General features: G+C 54.3%; 1 protein-coding gene across 2 annotated transcripts in view; it reads right to left on the bottom strand.

Annotated features, from left to right (window-relative positions):
• PTPRF (protein tyrosine phosphatase receptor type F) overlaps positions 1–13,443 on the bottom strand; it is an 81,508-nt gene extending 68,065 nt beyond the window's left edge. For both annotated transcript variants that reach the window (XM_079776312.1, XM_079776313.1), the window contains exons 1-2: positions 13,265–13,443; positions 6,456–6,529 (exon numbers count right to left, since the gene is read on the bottom strand). The gene's annotated coding sequence lies outside the window, so the exon portion shown is untranslated. The remainder of the gene's footprint in view (positions 1–6,455; positions 6,530–13,264) is intronic.
• Positions 13,444–20,262: the final 6,819 nt, after the last annotated feature.

Here is a 20,262-nt window from a genome sequence, read left to right as displayed (position 1 = left end):
TCCAGTGACCCCCGCCCCCTCAAATAGCCCAATAGTCACACTATAGGGAGAGCATATAAGAGGCCTTCAGGTCATTCCCTAAACCTGAATAGGGGGCAGGGACTAATGAAACCAAACAGTGTGCAGGGATGCTCCATCCCAGATCCTGCCTTCCCAACTGGCCTCCAGAAGGGGCAGGGACAGGGAAACGAGGTCAGAGATACAGAGACTAAACAAAGCAGGACAGAGACAGAGATCAGGGAGAAGTTAGCAGACCATTACAGGCTAGGGACCCCAGAGGCCCTGGGCACCCTGTTCCCCCTCCTCTCTCGGCAGGGAGGGAACAGGCAGGAGGCCAGACCCCACATGCTGAGTGCAGACCTGAGCACAAACTTGATAGTGGCTGAGAGGATCCAGGAATCAGAGGCTTGAAGTCAAAGCCACAACCGGTCCAGGTTCGCCAGGACACGCTCTAGACAAGTTGCAGCTGCCCACCTGGCCACCCCCGTCCTACCCAATCCCCGTGGCACCTTCCCATTCCAACGGGAAACTATAGGGAGGCCCTCGTGGCCAGGAATGGGGGTGCTGAACCCTAGATCCAACCCATCCCTCCTCTGCTCTTGTCCCAGCAGGGCCATGGGCAAACTTCACAGAGCCACAGGCTCCGAAGTCTCACCCACACAGACAGGCACCTGTGCCTGGGGAAGGTCACATGTGGGGCTGACTGAACGCCTCCGGGCCTTTGCTCACACCACGCGGTACAGAGGCACTGCTTTCGTGGCCCAGCCCCAATGGGGAACTTCTGAGGGCCTCTTCCAGGTCCCCACACAGAGGGCTTTAGGGGATTCACACCAGTGACCACCAGCTTTGTTTCTACTTTCCTCTGGGCAGGGGCTGGCACGTAAGTCCCTCACCGATGCTCTTAAAAAGGCCACCGGACATAGAGGGGGAGCGAGTGATAGTGAACACACCTCACGGCCCTGCGGTGGTAGGCACTGACTCCGGTGGGAGCGTTGTGATCACAGCTGACCCACACTAAGAAAATTTGCAAGGAGGTGACAGGATATAGGGAGAGAGTGTAAGAGGCCTTCATAGAGGTGAACGCGAAAGGACAGGGCTCGAAGACGGCTCTACGCCTCCCTAGAACTTGAATCCTAGCCTCAAGTGAGAAAGTCAAAGGTCCTGAGATCGGAGGGCAGTAGGTGGGCAAAGGGGCTGGAACAAAGCAAGCAGGACGGTGAAGTGGAACGGGCTGAACACAAAGGGAAATGGGTGGGAGATGTCCCTTGTCCCGGATCTTGCCAGAAGTCTGAGACGGGAGCTGGCTGAGCAGTGAAAGAAAGTTGAAAGGGGTATACGGGCATCCAGCCCCCCATCTATGTAACACCTGGGATCCTGCTCAACGATCACAGAGCTCCGGTGGCTGAGACCGGGAGAGGGAGCCCCCACAATTATGCCCTCCCTGCATGGCCATTTGGGGATGGGAGGTCACATATCACAGAGCCCTGTCTGGGCTTGGTCATCATGGCACTGTGTTCAGCGGTGCAGCCGACAACAGAATTCAACATCCCAGCAGACATCAGGAGGCGAAACGCCCTGTCAGGCTGACCGGCAGGTATGGTCCCGACACAACCATCCTGGAGTCCCTGGGACAGAGATCATGGCTCATAGCTTAGTGGAGTGTTGCACCAAAAGGCAGGGAGAGGGGCTTCTACAGACGTCATGAGGGCAACAATACAACATCCACAAGGGTTTAACCTCAGGAAAAGCAGCCGGGGTGAACCCCCTCAGTGCAGACAGCACAGGGACTTAACCCTGAGGAACACACATCCTGGGAGCATCGCTCCTTGGTTTGGACATAAAGGGGATGAAACTACATAAAACAGGTATTATGACGGTACAATTACACAGCACAGTCACCCTGAAATGTAACTCCCCAATATCATTATCACAGAGGCTTAATCCCCTGTAGCTGTCTCGGTGCACACAGCAACGTCACACCCAGGTGCGGACATCACAGAGGAATAGCTGTCTGCTCCAGACATCAACATAGTGTAGAGGGCCCGCACATCATGGGAGTGCAGCTGCCTGGTAGACATTACAGTTGTATTACTCCGCAGTACTTTATCATAGAGGTGTCACCCGTTATAGACGGAAAGGGTTCTATGTCCACAATACAGCCACCCCGGGGATATAACTCCAGAGCAGACAGCATGAGGGACAATGTTGGATGAGATTCTGACCACGGTGTCAGAGAACCTGGGCTTCTGGTAACTTCATCCGGATGTGACAAAAGACAAGTGGCTCTTACTTGGGGACTCCAGGACCCCCTGTGTTTCCGGGTTTACGGTATGCATGACACTGTTCAGATCCAGAAAGCAGAACAGGCAAAAGTGGAGAAACGGAAAAGACATTTCCTCCCCAGAGAGCTCTTCCAGCGGCCCATGGACTCAGGGACATGGCTGCCCAGAGAGGGGAGGTACGGGGACACACACACACACACAGACACCTTCTCAGGGAACTACTCGGGCAACCACGTAGCTGTCCGAAGCAGGGCTTCTCTCTCACCATCTCCTGGCATGAGCAAGCTGCCCTCCCGCCCCAGATTCTGGGCACAGAGCCTGTCCCATGTCAGGCGGTGCAGGCCACTCCCAGCTCTAGGGCCCCCTCGTCAAGAGTCCCCGGCCCCCGGACGGCCCCCACTCCAGAGTGCTCAGGGTCACCTGTGGGGAAAAGGTGGGCGAGGAGCAGAGAGGGGTCGATGCCAGCCTTGCGGGGGTTGCAGGGAACCTACTGAATCGGGCGTGACAGTGTTAAGAGCAGAGCGTCCACGTTCGCCACCACGGCGGGGTGAGTCTGGGCTTTTAACACCTGAGATGAAACAAGACCTGAACATTTGCACACTCAGGCGCATCTTTGAACTGCACTGTGGGCCGTCGGTTCTAACGAACGGGCATGGACAGGAAAACAAACTCCATACTGTATGATGCTGCAGAATATAATTAAATGTAATTTCCCTACATCCAGATGGTTTTTAATATATCCTTTTTCTTTGCTATGTCAGTGTAAAACTGCCAACTGCCCTTTCTTGGGAAGAACTGTCCTTTATTCTCAAATTTTGTCCTTGGTTTTAAAATGTCCTTTCTGCTATGAAATGATGATGGTAGCAGATAGCAGTTATTATTATTTTTTTAATAATGTCCTTATTTGGCAAAATAAAAAAATTGCCAACCCCATGCCTGGCCCCCAAGTGCTTTTGGACACTGTACTGGTTTGTGAAATCAAAGACGCTGGGAGTCACTGCTCTGAGGGAAAAGGGAGGAAGAGCAGGCACCACACCAAGCCACGGGACGCAATACAATCGTCATGGAAATGCAGGTTACACAGAGGTCACGTCACATCCATGCAGCCCAACCTAGCCACCCCTGTCAGCCTTAGAGCCACACCCCCAGGAGACCCTGTGCCGCCAGAAATGGGGGGGGTTTCCCTGGCTGGAGCACAGCTGGGGATCATTCTGACCTCTTCGTGAATATGCAAACACAGATTGATTTGTTTCCCTTGGGCACATGCTATTATTCACAAATATTAATTAATCTCCAAATACCACCTGTTCCTTCCGTCTCCTCCCCAGGCCAGAATCCTGGTTCCCAGGAGGCTGGGGCCCCAAAATGGACATCAGCAGAAGGAGGGGTACCCAGGGCCCCACGGAGTGCTGGCCAAGGGGAGAGGCTGGTGTTTGAGCAAGAGGAGCCCGAGGGCAGCAAGAGCTGGAAGCTGTTCATCTTCTAATCAGCGGGCAGCTAACCGAGCCCTTTTGTCACGTCCTGGACAGTTCACCGCGTGGCACTGCAGCAGCGGCCACGGAGGCGGAAACAGGCTTGTTACACTTGGGAAGGGAAAACCAACATGTTTCCAACTCTCACCAAACCAACCGCCGAATTATGGCCGGAATAAATCACAGGCTCAGCCGGGACCCCAACCCTGGGGAAGGAGGCGGCCGACAGCAGGCTGCCTTTCTCTCTTCCAGCCAGTTGGCCTGTCACTGAGCGTAGCCACGGCCCGCCTGCCCTCCCCCAGCTGCGCCCCGTCAGGTTCCCAGTCTCCCCTGAGAGTGGAGAGGGGATGAGAAAGAGTGTCCCAGCATCTCTGGGGGGGAAGAGGAGGGCACAAGGCCCAGCAGAGGCTGAGCTCTGGGGGCAGACCCAGGGGACCAGCAGAGGCACCTTCCTACAGCCACCAGCCCTCAGCCTCCCGCCCCAGGGGAGTGGAGCCTCCTTTGGGGAAATGCTCACCAATGTGGCTGCCCCCAGGGCCTCTGCACTTGCTGCTCTCTCTACTGAGAAGAAGGCCCTTCTCATGTCCCCACCTACTCACCTTTCAGAACTCAGCTCAGTTGGCCCATCACTAACTAGCTTCCTGGACTGGCCGTCCCCAGTTTTCCAGGTTTGTACAGATTACTAAAGGCAGCAAAAGGTGATATCAATCCAGGGTGGTCCCACCCCCCGTGGGACATTACACAACGTCTGGAGACATTGGTCAACACTGAGGACAAGGGTGGGGGACAGTGGGAAGAAACAAGGGAGGCTGCCAGATACCCACAGACATCCTGTAAGAGGCCAGCCTCCGCCACAAAGGATTACCTGGTCAATGTCAACAGTTCTGAGGTTGAAAACCCCTGATGTAGACAGCAGGATCTTTCACTGACGTAGCCTAGCCTGGCGTGACCTGCCCTGGACCCTGCCCCAGAACCCAGTCCCCTACGAGCACCCTGGGCCCGTACCCAAGGAGGCCTCAGCCTGGCTTAACTCCTGTATTAGCTGTCCACGGGCCTCAGGATCTCAGTGCGTCTTCCCCTCCCCCTCCAAGTCAGCACCGCCTCCAGAAACAGCTTTACAGGAACCGCACCCCTTCGCACATGCCAGCAGCAAGTGGCCTCCCCAGAAGACAGGGAGTTCCACTTGCAGGCACCTTTTCTGGTAAGATTGGGCTCCCAGGCAGGTAACATCCATCACCTCAGAATGGACAGGTAAAGGGACATAAGGTATTCCCACACCCACCCTCCCCATCTGACCCTTCTAACCTGTGACAAGTCCTTTCTTGCTGCACCTTCTAAATAGCCTCAGTGTCCATCTCACCGCACAGGACCTGGCCCCCGGCAGACACCCAATACACGCTCATTTCCCTCCCCTGCCCAGGCCAGACCCGTCTCTTCCACGCCCTCTTCATTCAGCCGTCTGTGCAGAGCTGTTCAGTGAGCCCTGCTGGGCCCTGAGCCAGGAGGCAGGATGATGAACAAGACAGTCGTGGGCTCTGCCTTCAAGGAGCTCTCAGAGGATGGCTCCCATCCTCCCCCATCCGGCTCCTCCTCCAGGTCCCCATCTCAGCGATAGTGCCACCGTGACCCGGTCACCCAAGCCAACCAGTCCTCCTCAAATGCTCCCTTTCCCTCATCCCACACAGCCAGCGGGTCAATAAGTCTGAATCTGCCCTGCACCCTTCCCAACCACCACATGTCAGTAAGACCACCCACCTTTTTTTAAAATTCTCACTCCAGGATACATTTATTGATTTTTAGAGAGAGGGAGGAACATCGATGTGAGAGAGGAACGTTGATTGGTTGCCACTGTACACGCCCCAACTGGGAATAGAACCCACCACCTTTTGGTGCATGGGATGACACTCCAAGCTACCTGGCCAGGGCAACTGCCGGCCTTTTAAGTGGGCTTCGTGCCTCTGGACACTCCCTCCCAGTCCATTGTGCACACAAACCAATGCCCCCTTTTCGCTCACAAAAATGCAAATCTGATCGTGTCCCTCAAGCACACTTTGCTCGGCTGCTTTATTTTCACAGTAGACACAATGTTTCCTAAGTAGACAAAAGGATGGGAAAATAGGTAGAGGAACGCATGGATGCTGCTTCTCTGCTTAAGAACCTTCAGTGCCGCCATATCGCCCTTGGGAAAAAGTCCAGTATTCAGCCCAACACCCAAGGCCCATCACGTTCTGATTCCAACCTAACTCTCCAACCCACCCACTTGTGCTTCCGGCGGAAAGGAAAGAGGAGTGGACCTCAAGGAGACTAGGAATGAGGTGCTCCGGACCCTATGGGTACCCTACTCCTCCTACCACAATCGACAGTTGAAGAGAACAGTCTTTTCTATAGAAACACGGTAAACGGAAAAGCAGAGGTCCCAGGATGTCACCCAGAAGCCTATTTCACACCTACAGCAGCGGACAAGCTGTGTATCAGTCCCCACCCACCTCCATCATCCATTCCGGTCAGAAACCCGGGCAGCACCCCTGACACCTCCCTCCCCTCCCTCATGCCCCACATTCAATCCTTCACCCTGTCCTAGCTACTCCACCTCCCTCAGAGCACTCAAAACCCTCTCTCCACCTCCATCTCCGCCTCCCTGGCCCAGGCCTCCGTCATCTCTCAGCCGCATGCACACCCCGCACACTTCGGGCACACTCACCAGGTCTTTGCTTGCTCACACCAGTTACTCTTGGACAACCAGCACTCTTGGATAACCGAGGCCTCCGCTCCTTCCTGGAGAGTGGATAGAATGAGAACATTAAGAACTTCCTCACAGAGTAACTACTGGCATAGAGAGATATTCAAAATTTACTGTTTATGCAGGGAGGGGGGAAAAGCAGGTGATGGAACTGTTCCTGAAGGAAGATCCCCATTTAGTGAAAACACTCTTCGCTTCACTCATTCACTCGTTTATTCGATACTCCTGAGCACCTACTGTGTGCCAGACTTTCTCCCAGCCACCCAGGATAGAGCTGTAAACAACACAGCCCAAGTCCCTGGCCTCAGCAGTAAAACTGTGTCCCAACTCCTCAGCATCATGTGTCCATCCAGCCAGCGGAGCAGCTGGCGAGGCCCACCTCTACCAGCACTACCTGCCCATGCTCCCCTCCCTCCCACCAGCCAAATGCAACAGCTTCCTCTTCTCATCCTCAAATGTGCCACGTTTCTTCCAGTCTCCCAGCCTATGCCTCTGCCTGGAACACACTAGCCATGTTTTTCTAGCCAATTGCCCCTCAGATCTCAGAGCCAATGGTACTTTCTCACATGGTGTCCTAGACTACGTGCTGTGCCTCGCCTTGGAGCAGTGACCACAAATGTGATGATGTATTTATTTACACATTTGCTGAGTGGTCGCTGAGTCACACCCATAAGCTGGGTGTGTGCCCGGTCCCGCTCTGTATCCCCAGTACCCCGCAGAGAGCCGGCACACAGTAGGTGCTCCATCCAGATCTGCTGAATGAGTGGAGGCATGCATGAATGAGTTCACAGGAAACAGGCCAGCTTCGAAGAACCACACCAGCATACATGCAGCCTTCAAAGAAGCTTTAGAAACAATATTTATTTTTGACTTTCTGCTTCTCTATAATTTTTAAAATGAAGGCGTGCCCTGGAAGCCTCCTCCGCTGGCACACATACAGCAACAAAGCCTGGCCCCTTCCTTCTAGAACCATTACTGAGCCTCCACCAAGTGTGGGCACCATCCTGGGTGGGGGCAGGGGCCAGACACGGCCACTCCCTCTCATCACCACCTCACCATAGCTCAGCGACTTGGCACTGCTGGTGCCCATTAGACATAAGCTACACCTCGAAACGGGCTTATCCTCAACCTCCCGCCCCCACATGCACATTGATCCCCGCCCCACAGCAATGGCATCTGAGCTCCTCCCAAAGCCGACGCACAGAATGCGGCTCAGGGAGGGGGTCCTCACCAGCCCAGGCCAGCCTCCTGTATCTGGGAATCGTCCTCACTTGAGACTGACCGCCTTTGCCAACGCGGGGGATGTCCTCACTGACGGAAGACTCACCGGCCCAGTACCATCCGCGCTGGCCCGGTGGGTCTCACCCTCTCCTGCCTCCATCACCCCCAGCCCCCAAGAACCAATAGTCCTGGGACTCACTCAGGATGGCTCCCCTCCCCCAGACCACTGAGTTTCTCCACAAAGTTCCCTCTGGCCACTGCTCCTAGCACACAGGCCGTCAGGCGGGTCTGGCCAGACAAACCAGCTTCCGTGTCCGACACTCAAAGGCCCATTTGTCTGGGGACGCCAGCGGGGCCTCCACAGTGCCAGATGTGAGGCTGTTGGCTCTACCGTTGCTCAGGGACCCTGGGGCAGAGGAGCAGAGTCCCAGGCGAGAACAGGGAGGACTCGATCTCCCCCCCCCCCCCCCCCAAGCCAGCAGGCAACACTGCCACTTCCATGGCCACACCAGGAGACGGGGGCTGGTGTCCACAGACGGGACCTAAACTGAGCAGGAGCCACACCTGGAAAAAGGTATGGGCTCCAAATGGCCAAAGGCGGTCAGAGAACAGATGAAACGGGCATTTGGAAAGACCCTAGAGCACACAGATTGGCCTCAGGGCAGGACTCAACAGCACCTGCAACCACACCAGTCCAGGACCAAACTGGCCCCCAACCCACCTAGACAGACAATGAGAATCACCCAGAATTACTCTAGACTCATCCTAAGATAAGCCCAGAACTATCAGAACTACTGGATGCACCCAGAAGATCAACTAGAAAGCTACTCAGAAAGAACCGGACTGGTACCGGAAACAGGTTAGATATCTCTGATTGGCATCCAGAAAGGCCTCAGAGGGCTGACGTTGGTGGCCAGGACCAAGACCAGGTAAGAAGGCCTTGGCAGCAACCTGGGGCTGGGCCCCAGCAGGCATCTTCGTGGTGGCCTGGCAGCGGGACCAGGAACAAGCTGAAATGCAGAGAAGCACAGACGCCCCTCCAGCGCAACCCTCAGGCAAGCCCCTTCGGCTGCCCCAGGAACCGAATGCAGCAGCTACAACACCGCCGAGGAGTGAGAACCATCCTTTCCAGGTCTGGAGGTTGGGGACACACAAAATACTGGTGCATCTGAACCTCAGAGGCAGCTGCGGGAATAAAGAACCTCACTAGATACCCAGGGTTCGGGCGGGGTGGGGGAGATGGGCGAGTGAACAGGCTGAGGCTGCCCTTTCTGAGAATCCCCTCCATCCACCCCAAACACAGGGTCTCTTCCCCAGGGCTTCTTCCTCCAGTCTCCCCATACCGGCCCATCTGTAGATCAAAAATACCTGAGCAACACACACGATCCCATAAGCACGATGAGGGATGAGAGCTGGGCACTCCCTTGGTTGAGCTCCCCCAACTTGCCAGCCTAAGCTCAGAATTGCAGCTGCTTTAGACGAGCAGGTGCCCTACCCTTAACAAGGTAGTTTGTAAAGCCCCTCACTCTGATGGAGGTGGGTGTGCACCACCACGTTGATCACAATTACAACTGCTAACACTGACCTGGTGCTTGCTAGATGCCAGGCCCTGTCCTAAGCACTTGCAGCATATTAACTTGAATCCTCACAACAACCCTATCCAGCACAGAATTTTATTACACACAGTTGACAAGTGAGAAAACCGACTCAGAGATGTTAAGCCTGCTCAAAGTTACACTGCTACCAAGTGGAGTTGAACCCCAGCAGTTAGAAACCAGAGTCTGTGCTCTTAACCACTGAGGTTGTCTTCTCTTGATGAGCACAGCTCTCCCCTCACATAACTCTCCATCCTTTCAAAGGCCCAGACTTCTCTCTCAAACCCCAGGTACTCACGCTCAAGCCCCTGCTGGAGGTCCGCCCACCCCGCCCCAACCTCAAATGCTGCATCTCAAAGCAATGTGTCCAACCCTGAGCTCATTATCTGCCTTCCAAATCTACCTCTCCTCCTAAGTCCCTAGCTCAGTGAAGGCCCCACTTTTCACTTCCAGGAACCTGGACCCCTTCCTCTTCCTCACCCCCACATCCAACAAAACTGTCTTAATAAATGTGCCTTCTACATGGCTCCATGCCACTGCCATATCCAAGCCACCATCCTCTCACCTGACTTACCTGAACCCTCCTCCTCCTCCTCCTCCTCCTCCTCACTGAGCATCCTGCCTTCATCCATTCCCCATAACCACAGAATCCTCTTCCAGAAACAAATCTGATCATAACACACTGCGCACCCCCCACTCCCAGGCTTTAATCCTTTGGGTCTCCCTTCTGTGTTCTCAGAATAAAGTCACAGCTACGTAAGCGTGCATTCAAGGCCCTCTGTGATCCGCTATATCTCTGATATCCCACAAATAACAAGCCTCTGAGTGAGTCTTCACTTGTACTGTTTTTTTTTTTTCCCTTGTCTGGAATGCCCTTTCTTCAACTGGAAAACTCCTATTCATCTCTCAAAACCCAATTCAGATAGCCCCTTCTTGGTCTCCTCTAGGACTTATCTCACTTTGACCTCTGGACTCTCCCCTCTGCCTTTTCCTGTTAAATACCCCTAACTTTCTAACCTCAGCTCAGAATTTGAGTTGCTTTAGGTGAACCCATGATGAGCTCAATCTCAGTAGCTCCTAAGGGGTGGTGGGCTGCCTCTTCTACACAGCTGTTAGTCCCACAGGAAGCAGAACAGCCTGGCTGAAAGTGCCTAGCCCAGAGTTTGGCACACAGTTAGCAATCAATAAGAGGTTACTGAATTGCTCTACAATCCCATGATGCAATCTGTTCCCCCAGGGACCATGAGCTTCTCAAGGGCAAGACCCTGGCTGCAAGCTTGGTCCAAGCACACAGCAGTGTCATAATCACAATGGAAGCGAATGCCACTGCTGCTGATGCACTATCATCTAGTTCCCTTGGATTCTCACAACAGCCTTGGATTAGCTGCCCCATTTTACAGGGGGTAAAACTGAGCCTTAGGGAGGAAATGAGCTCCTCGAGGTCTCAAGTCAAAAAGTGGAAGAGCTATATTGTGTGTCACAGCCTCTGTGGAGAGGGTCTAGCTCCCACCTCCCCCTGACCAAGGGCCCTCAGTAATGGACTCCCACAGTGAGGGTGAGAGGGGAGAGTGAGGGGAGCCCAGATCACCAAGGCCAGCATTTTGTTGCATACCAATACAATTTCCAAGAAAAGTTTTAGCCAGTCTCCCCTTACTGTGGCCCCCCACACCCCCCAAAACCAACAAGAACCCCTGCTTCACCACCACTCAGATCCAGCCTCCTCTCTTAGAAGTCCCTATACCACATCCACCTCACTGGGGGGGTGCACAAAGCTGAACAGAGAGGAGGTCAGGAGCTGCTGGGGGGAGAAAGACAGGGAGGAAGGAAGGAATAATAGCAAAACAACTTCCTTGTTAAAGGGAAGAAAAGAGGAGAAGAGGAAGAACACATGGAAAAGAAAACACGACTACAGACATTTCAAACGAGGAGGACGTTGCGCAAGCAAAAATGTGCAAGAAAGTGGGCATGAGAATGTACAAGTCTGTGGGTGTGCACACGCCCCTCCCCGGGTGTGCACGGTGGTGCTGTGAGAGCACAAGCATGAAGTGGTTGGTGCAGGGCATGCAAGCACAGCAGATTTCTGATCTCTGGCTGCCATGCAGGCCCAAGTGTGCAAGTGTGAGGGCAGTTAGGCCAGTGGGTGTACGTGTGGAGTGAGCCGAGTGTGGAAATGAGGGGGTGTGAGTGTGTGGCCTGTGCCTGGGGCTGCGGATGTGGGGAGCTGTGCTTGGGGGGAAGTTACACCTGCTGCTTCTTTAAGTCCTAGGTTTGTCCATATAATCAGTGAAAACCCGGGATTTTCCTGCTCTCTTGAAGCAAGAGTTAATAAGGAGCCAAGCATAAAATTTCCTGAGATTTCCTGTCAGAACCCTCCTCTGGATCACATCAGATCCCTGCTGCCTCCCAAAGAATCCCTCCGCAGACCCTTTCCCTTCTCAGGGGATTCTTCACGACCAAAGACCCCGCTGGAAGCACCGGGGGCTCCTTTTCCAGGCCTCTCAGCCCAGAGCACTTCCTGGATTCCCCAGCCAGATCCCGCACAGGGTCACTCTGGATCCCTGCCCTTGTCTGTTCAGGAGCCAAAGCGGAGCCTTTATCACCAACACTCAGCCGCCCAGCCTCCCAGGCTCCGCGTTGCTGTCCCCCGGGGAATCCAGAGGATCCCCTCACACTGGCAGGCTCCCTGCCATTTCGCAGCTCACACAGGGACAGGGCTCCCACTCCCCAACCTGTTCCACCTAGGGGCCCTGTACTGGGGTGTTGGGGGAATGCTGAAATGGGGAGAAAGGCCAGCCCTTCCCCCACCCTGGGATGGAAGAACCAGAGGGGCAGCATTCCACAGAAATGGGGAGGGGGCCCAGCAGAGGAATGCGGAGACGCCAAGAGACCAGTGAGAGACGAGACAGAGAGAGACCCAGGAAGGGAGACCCAGAGATGGGGGTGGGGGCCACAGAGAACCCTGAGGAGGAACACAGAGACCCGGGAGGAGAGAACAGAGAGACCGAGGAGGGAACGCGGAGACAGCCCCTGAGGTTGCGGCGGGGGGAAGGGGAGGTGAATTTGGGAGGCAGTGACACAGGGAGACAGAGATACAGAGATGCTGAAGGGCAGAGACCGAGACCGAGACCCAGAAGGAAAGAGAGAACGAAGCGGAGATAAACAAACGTGGGCACCGCGATGAGGGCTGGGGCACACCGGGACGGGACGGGACGGGACGGGACGCGGGCGACTGAGTGAACTTTCCGGAGCGGGTGCGAGTGGACACGTCCTCCCGGGGCAGGTCGCTCCAGGGCCTCCCGGACACCGCACGGGGTGGGGGTGGGTACAGTCCGCCCCGGCCCCTCCCCAGCCCGCACTGGCGATTGAGGGGGGGTGAGGGTTCCAAACTCGCGCCTGGCGCACCCCGGGACCGCACGTGCGCCAGGGCCGCGAGCGAGACGGGGACGCGTCGCTGCGGATCCCCTGCCGGCTGGGAGGGGGCGCCGGTGCGGCGGGGGCGCGGCCTGGACCCACCCGGGGCTAGGGTGGTAGGGGGAGGTGGAGGGCCGCCCCCAGAGCGCGTCCGCGCCGGCGGAGGGGGGCAGTGGGGCGGGGCGGAGGAGGGGGAGCACGAATGCAAAAGGGAAACTTTGCACTGGGGGGGGCGCGGGCTGCGGCTCAGGTGCGGCGGGGAGGCCGGGAGAGGCGGGGGAGGGCGATGAGGAGCCGGCCAGCCGGCGGCGGTGGGGGGCGCGTCTGCCGCGGGGGTGAGCGCGGGGAGGAGTCGCCGGGTGAGGGGGGGACTGAGCCCAGGCTGCGGGCGCGGCAGGTGGGGGCGCGGCCCGGCCTCAGCGGCGCCCCAAGCCCCCCCGGGACCGCCACCAGCTCCGCCGGGTGGACGCGGGAAGAGGGCGGGGGCTGTGGGGAAGGAACAAATGCGGAGGGGACTGTAGGGGGGTTCGGGGGGTCACTCACCGCCTCTCCAGGGGCCGTCGGTCCGCATGTCCCCCAAAAGCCGCTGAGGCTGCTGCTCCCTCTCCTCTTCTGCCTCCGCCGCCGCCGCCTCCCCCGGGTCCCTCTCCCGCCACCGCCACCCGAGCTAGAGCCGGAGCTGGAGCCGCCGCCTCGGCCGCCGCCGCCACCGCTCCGCCGCTCCCGCGCCAGCTCCAGCCGCGCGCCCCCGCTCGCGCCGCGCCCGCGCCCCTGCCCTGCCGTGCTCGTCCCCGGCGCCGCCCCTCCCCTCGTGCACTCTCGCTCAGAGAACCGCGGAGCCAAGCAGGCCCAGCGAGGCCACAACCCAACCCCCAGTGTAAACGACTGGAACTCCCAATATTGAACCAGAACCCCAATAATGAGCATGTACAGACCCAAACTCCATACCAAGTCCAGATCCTACTAGTGGTTCCCAGTCCTAATATAAATCTGATACTACCCCACGTCCTCCCCATACAGATACAAATCTAATATTGAGCCCTGACCCACCCCCAAACTCAATATTGAGTTCAAACCCCTGAATCTGAAATTGGCTCAAGCAGTGATTTAAATTTGAAACCCCATATTGAGCCCAAATACCAATTCTGACTCTAAATCTCCTTATCATCTCTACCTAAGCTTTAAGCTTGATAGTGACAATAGCATCAACCCTGGTACCCATACTGAGTCCCCATTGCTAAAGTCCAATAGCTACCTTGTTATGAACCCCAGTGCTCTCTTCTGAACCCCAAACCTTACATAAAACTCCAATCCCAATCCCAGGTCAATGCCAACACACTTTCTGAATTGGGATGCCCAGTTCCTGAATTGAGATTGGGTCACCAGAAAAGGACCTAACACAAATACTGACCTCAAACCCCACCCATCCTTGGGACCATTTTGGACCCTAACTTGACCCAACTCTAATGATAATCATCGTGGAACCCAAGATTAACGAGACTGACTTTGCAGAAACTCCATGCAAATCCACTTCGTCCCCATACTCACCCTCTACTTCTCTGATCAGATGTCAACCCCACCTCAGGCTGGCCAATACCCCAATATTTATATCAATTTCAGCTGTGAACCTGAATCAAGTCTTGAATTAGCCCTTGAGTTCAAGACTTGATAATGTCCTCCAAACTTGATATAAACCTTGGTATTTAGTTTCTGACGCCTCATGCCAAACTCATATGCTGACCCTATGAATTTCTGGGCTAAACCAATCATGTACCTGAAGACTTATGCTGCGCCCTAACTCCTAGGGACTTGGGTGAGCTCCAAAGCTAGAGTCACACTTTGGCAGCAAAGCTCACAGCTTCAGACCCACCTGCCCAGTCCATGCCACCACCATGTAAAAGTCAGCCAAAACCACAACTGCCCTCTCTCACCCACGCCTCTCATGAAAGATGGGGAACCTAGGCTACTGCCATAGGTCAGGTGAGGACCCCTGTGGAGTAACTGATTTTCCGTGGGGCCTCTCTGATACCTCTATGAGTTTGGGAGTCAGGTGAGAAATAAAGTTTTGGGATTGTTGAAGCACCTGGATTCAGGGTTCACAGGTGCAGGGCAGGAGTGAAGGTGGGGCCCAAGGATTCAGCTGAGAGGTCAAGTTCTGGTAATCACTGCCTGCTTTTGCCGGGAGTTGGATTCAGAAACAGTGTGTCTGCGCCCCCTGGTGTGTAAGAAGGGGATGGGACTGACTCCAGTGATTCTGGGCAAACAATTAGATCCTGATGACAAACAGATCAAAAATGAATATTCCTAGACAGTGGTTTTTTACCCACTGGTAATTTTGGCGTACTGTGGAGGAGGTACTAAGACTTTTATGCAGCTTTATACATTTTTGCCATAATTTAGGTGTTTCAGAATTTAGGACGGGTCTAGGTTTTTGTTTGGGGCTTCCTTCTCCACCCCTCCCCCCAAATTTAGAAAAGTATTCTTTTCAGCCAATTATGCCAGCTCATTGCTGACTTGTGAAAACAGTCCTTCCCCTTGGCTTGATGGCCTGGACTTTCCGCAATGGCCACCCTTTCTCAGTCTCTTGTACCAGCTCCTGCTCCTCCTGGGGTCTATCCTAGCCTGTCCCTTCTCCCCCTCTGTCTCTTCTCCCTGGACCATCTCAACCACCACCAACCACACACTAACTTCCAAATCTCTCTCTCTAGTCTGGGCCTCTCTTCTGAGCTCAGGACCCACGCAACCAAGAACCGTCTTCATACCACTCTGTGCATATCCCTCAGGTAGACAGAATTCACTTTCTCTCCCACCTAGATCCACTGGTCTTTAATTATCCCCATCTCAGGCTTTGGCATCCTCATTCATTCAGTCGCTGGGCCAGAAATACTGTCTCTCCTGCGTCCCCATCCAATCAGTCCTGTAAAACTTGAAAAACAGAGACTAGAGACCATGTAGCTCTGTGAGGAACACATCAGATGGCGGAAGGAGCCCCAGAGGTGGTTGGGGAGAGGGAAAGCGAAAGAGTGGTAGAGGGAGAGAGACAGAGACAAAGAGTTTCTGACTTTTGGGTTTTGGACCACACAAAACCAAGTTGATCATAAAATCTCTTGCACATAGTCATAGAAGAGCACCTCTTAAGACCTGCTCTATCTTTTTTTAATAATATATATTTTTATTTATTTCAGAGAGGAAGAGAGAGATAGAAACATCAATGGTGAGAGGGAATCATTGATTGGCTGCCTCCTGCACGTTGGACCGAGCCTGCAACCCAGGCATGTGCCCTTGACTGGAATCAAACCTGGGACCCTTCGGTCCACAGGCCAACGCTCTATCCACGGAGCCAAACCGGCCAGGGCAAGACCTGCTCTATCTTGAGTGGGTTTCAGTGCCTTGGAACCCATGGTACCTGTTCAGAACCATCACTTCCTTCAGGAAGCCATCCTGACCCCTGGCTGGGTTGGGGGCTTCCCTGCTGAAGCTCTAAGCATTAGGTATCACCACTACCTATACCTATGTCTGTCCCCAGCCCCAGACTGTGGGTTCCTTGAGGGCAGGAGGAACGAGCCTGCCTTGTCCACTGCCATATCCCAGTGGCCAGCATGGGAAGCAGACACACAATAGGTGCTCAATACAGATTTAAAGGAATGAACAGGTAGATGTTCTCTTTCTATGCTCACTTTCTCAGTATGCCCAGCACCTGGAATTGGACATAAGACTGAGGTAAAAATAAATAAATAAATAAATAAATAAATAAATAAATAAATAAATAAATAAAAGGGGCCCAGGCTCCGGTCCACACGGACAAGAACCTCAAGTGTGAGTGCATAACAGCCACAGAAGGAGCGGTCCAGGCTCTGTGTAGACTGCCAAACTCTGAGCACGGGGTCCATGTGGGTCTGCCCTGCTGCCCTGCTCCTGGGCCTGGCGGGGAGGGATGACTTTGTGCTCATCTGTGAAGGCCAAATGGTACCACGTGGTAGTTCTGTGTCTGCCGTGTTCTGGCCCCAGGGTGCAGGGTGAGGGGAGAGCCAGATGTCAGCTCCCCCTCACTATTCACCCTTTGTCCAGGTCCTGGCCCCCTGGACACTCTGCTCAAACTCATGATGTAAATACATCTCAGTTGCTCTAAATCAAATTAAATTCAGCTTGAGTCCTTACCCTAACCAGATCAGTAAGAATTCCATATCCCTCACAGCCCTCCTTCAACTCCCTTCGACTGTCCAAGAACTCCAGGGGCTCGCACAGTTCCAGGGGTGGTTGGTCTGAGCTCCACAGCCTTGTAGGCAAAGGCTGTGGTCTTTCCGGGACCACTGCTGCTTTTGCAGACATTCGCTCTCACTGCCATGGGGCTTCCACTATTTGTCCCCCAGTCCTTGGGAAGGGGACCCCCCATTCCTTTCATCCCAGGCTCTTCCAAAGGGGCCTCTCCTATAGACCAGCAAAGTTGCAGCCCTTAGTCGTTGGCATCTGAGGTGACACACAGCCACGTCTGTGGGGGCCCGTTTCAGGGTGGGATGGGAGTACCTGTTCTGCCCCTCACTTCCAGCTGGAGGGTCAGCTCCCTAAGGGGTTCTCCCTCTTAGCCAGTCAGAAGGAGCCCTGACACCAGAAAGCAAAACAGTCTGTTTACCTTCTCAGGTGTGGGGTGGGGGTGTGGGGTGGGGGGGAAATGGCCTCAGAACACAAAAGCCCTTTCATTCCTTCCTGATGAGTCACTGGGGGTTGGAGATGAGGCCCCGGGTTAATTTCTCAATAGAACACTGCTGGTGACTTCAGCCCCAGCTTCTCTGAGCAAACAGAAGCTGCCAGGGAGGACTTCCTCATCCCCTACTACCAAACCACCCACGTCCTAGCCTTCCTCGCCATCTGCCTGCTGGTTGCCAGGAGGATGTGCCCACAATAGTGGGCACCGATCCCCAGGATGCTTTGGCTCCTCCAGGACTTCGCTTCTCTCCCCTCACCCCTCCCATCCCCCTTGCTGTATCATTCCCATAGGCTCATAGTTGTTCTTAATTCTTTCTCATCCTAGAAAATAATCTGCTTCCTTGACCCTCCCTTACCCCCCCCCCCCCACCCGAGTGGGAGAGACTGGACATTTCTCTGCTCTTCTCACAACAAATCCAAGAGCTGTTTATAGATGAAGCCTCCACTCATCCATCTCCTGCTCAGACTCAGCCCACTACAGCCGGCTTTTGGGACCAGCTCTCCACTGAAATTGCTCTTGACATAATGACTATTCACCTCTGTTTTGCCAAATCCAATGACTGTGCCTATGTTTTCAGCTTATTGAACTTCTCAGTGGCCTTTGCAACTTCCTGCCATGTGCCTGGGTTACTTCAGTGCCAGAGAAGGCAGACCTTGAGCTCCTCATCACAACGGCCATCTCCTAGGGGCCACTTAGGCACCTCATTCTTACCATCACACATTGGGCCTTGTCCCAGCCCTAACCACGCCTTTGCTGCTCACACCTTATTCATGCAACCTCAGGGTAACTGTTCAGTCTCATCAGGCTTCTTCCCTGTAGACCTCTCTGTGTTCTCCTAATGCATCAGCTCTCTCCTTCTTTCCCTTTTCTTCTTGTTTGTCCAACTTAGATGCCAAGGCCCAGCATTTTAATAATTTGCTTGTCAATATCCCAAACCCCTTTGCCTTTCTGCCTTTTGATCATATCTGTCTGGCAAATCCCCAGCTGCAGGTGAGTCCCCCTGTCTGCCTTCCAGTGCCGTGCGCAAGTAGCCAAGTGACTCCACAGGTCAGATTGATGTTCCCATAAACCATAGCCATTGACTGCAATTGGGCCCTGGACACATTTCTCCAGTCAGCTTGGAACCCTACTCTCTGCAATGGCTGTTTCTAACCGTCCCCATCCTCTTTACACCTCCATTTCCTCACGGGCACATCTTCCTTTATAGAGAGGATTTAGCCACTAGACAGGAACTCCCCCAGTTACCCACTAGCATGTTCACACATCTCCCTACATCTGTCCTCTCTCCCGATGCATTAAAGAAAGCCCCCCTCCTTCTATCTCAGGCCAGTGCTCCTGCCTAGCCTTGATTCCTAGCCCCTCTGTTTCTCAGGCACCTCACTCTATCCAGAATCCCCTCCCTCTCTGAGTACTGGATCCTACCCTCTCAATTGGATTCTTCCCATCTTTCTGCTCCCTGCAACCTTAACCCCAGCTTCCTTCCCCACTCTTGGCTATTATGGCATTCCTACTCACTCCAACATTCATTCGGATTTGGCTTTCACCTCTCACGGCTCCCCTGAAACATGATGTTTGAGCTATGACTTCCATGTCTCAAAATTGGATGGGATTTTTCCCCCAGTATTCATCTGTTAGATCGTTTGATTACTTCATTTTTAAAGAAAAAATATTTTTATTGATTTCAGAGAGGCAGGGAGAGGGAGAGAGGGATAGAAACATCAATGATGAGAATCATTGATTGGCTGCCGTTGGGGGATTGAGCCTGCAACCAGGCATGTGCCCTGGCAGGGAATTGAACCGCTGACCTCTTGGTTCATAGGTTGATGCTCAACCATTGAGCCATGCCAGCTGGGTTGATTACTTCATTCTTAAAACACTAGCTTCTTTGACACCTTTGGCACCATATTCTCCTGGTTGGTCTCTTTCTCCGTCTCCTTTGCAGGGCTATCCTCCTCCATTCAGTCATTAAATACTCATGCTCGAGAGAGAACCAAGATGGCGGTATAGGTAAACACCTATACTTGCTGCCTCTCACAACCACATCAAAATTACAACTAAAAGGCAGAACAGCTACCACCCAGAACCTCGGGAAAGCTGGCTGAGTGGAAGTTCCACAACTAGAGAGGTGAAGAAAGCGCATTGAGACTGGTAAGAGGTGTGGAGGCGTGGAAAGTGCTGGCACCTGGATGTGCTGCTCTTTAAACCGGGAGGGAGATACAAGCTCCCGCTTGCTCTGAACTCCAGTTCCAGGCGAGACTCTGGGGGACCCAGACACATATGGGTGAAATTGGACTATCTGGCATCAGGCCAGAATGCGAGGGCAGCTTTCTCTCTGCGAGGTGCTAGCAGCGATCATTGTTCCTGCACGGGGGTGCAGGATACGGAGACCCAGGGACCTCTCTGGTGCAGGGCTGACTAGCAGCCATTGCTATTTGCTCCGCCCTGGTGATTCCCAGAGACCCGCCCCACCCAATTTACAACCCCACCCAAGCTGTGCACATTGGCTTTTGCATATGAATGGCCTGTCCTTTCTCAGCTTAAAACCTGTCAAATTGCAGCTGGGTCAGAGAGCCCCAGAACTTCCAAAAGAAGGCCCAAGGCCCGGCAGCAGCAGCCGGCCTTGCTTCACAGCTGGCCCTCGTCTGGGCACTTCCAAACCCCATACAAAGAGGAGGAATCTGCAGATGTCTCTGTAGCTCCTGCTGGGTGGCCCCAGACAGTGGCTGACCTTGCATCTCCTTGGAGATCCAAGAGCCAGTGTACCCAGTGCTCAGAGTGAGACCATACCAGATTACAACTCTTCACATCCATAAGAGACACACTCAAGGGGCAAACT

This window comes from Cnephaeus nilssonii, assembly GCF_951640355.1.
Source record: "Cnephaeus nilssonii genome assembly, chromosome: 7".
In the NCBI taxonomy this organism is placed as follows: domain Eukaryota; kingdom Metazoa; phylum Chordata; class Mammalia; order Chiroptera; family Vespertilionidae; genus Cnephaeus; species Cnephaeus nilssonii.
The sequence above is the reverse complement of the archived record's forward strand: the minus strand, read 5'-3'. Positions and strand labels throughout refer to the sequence as shown.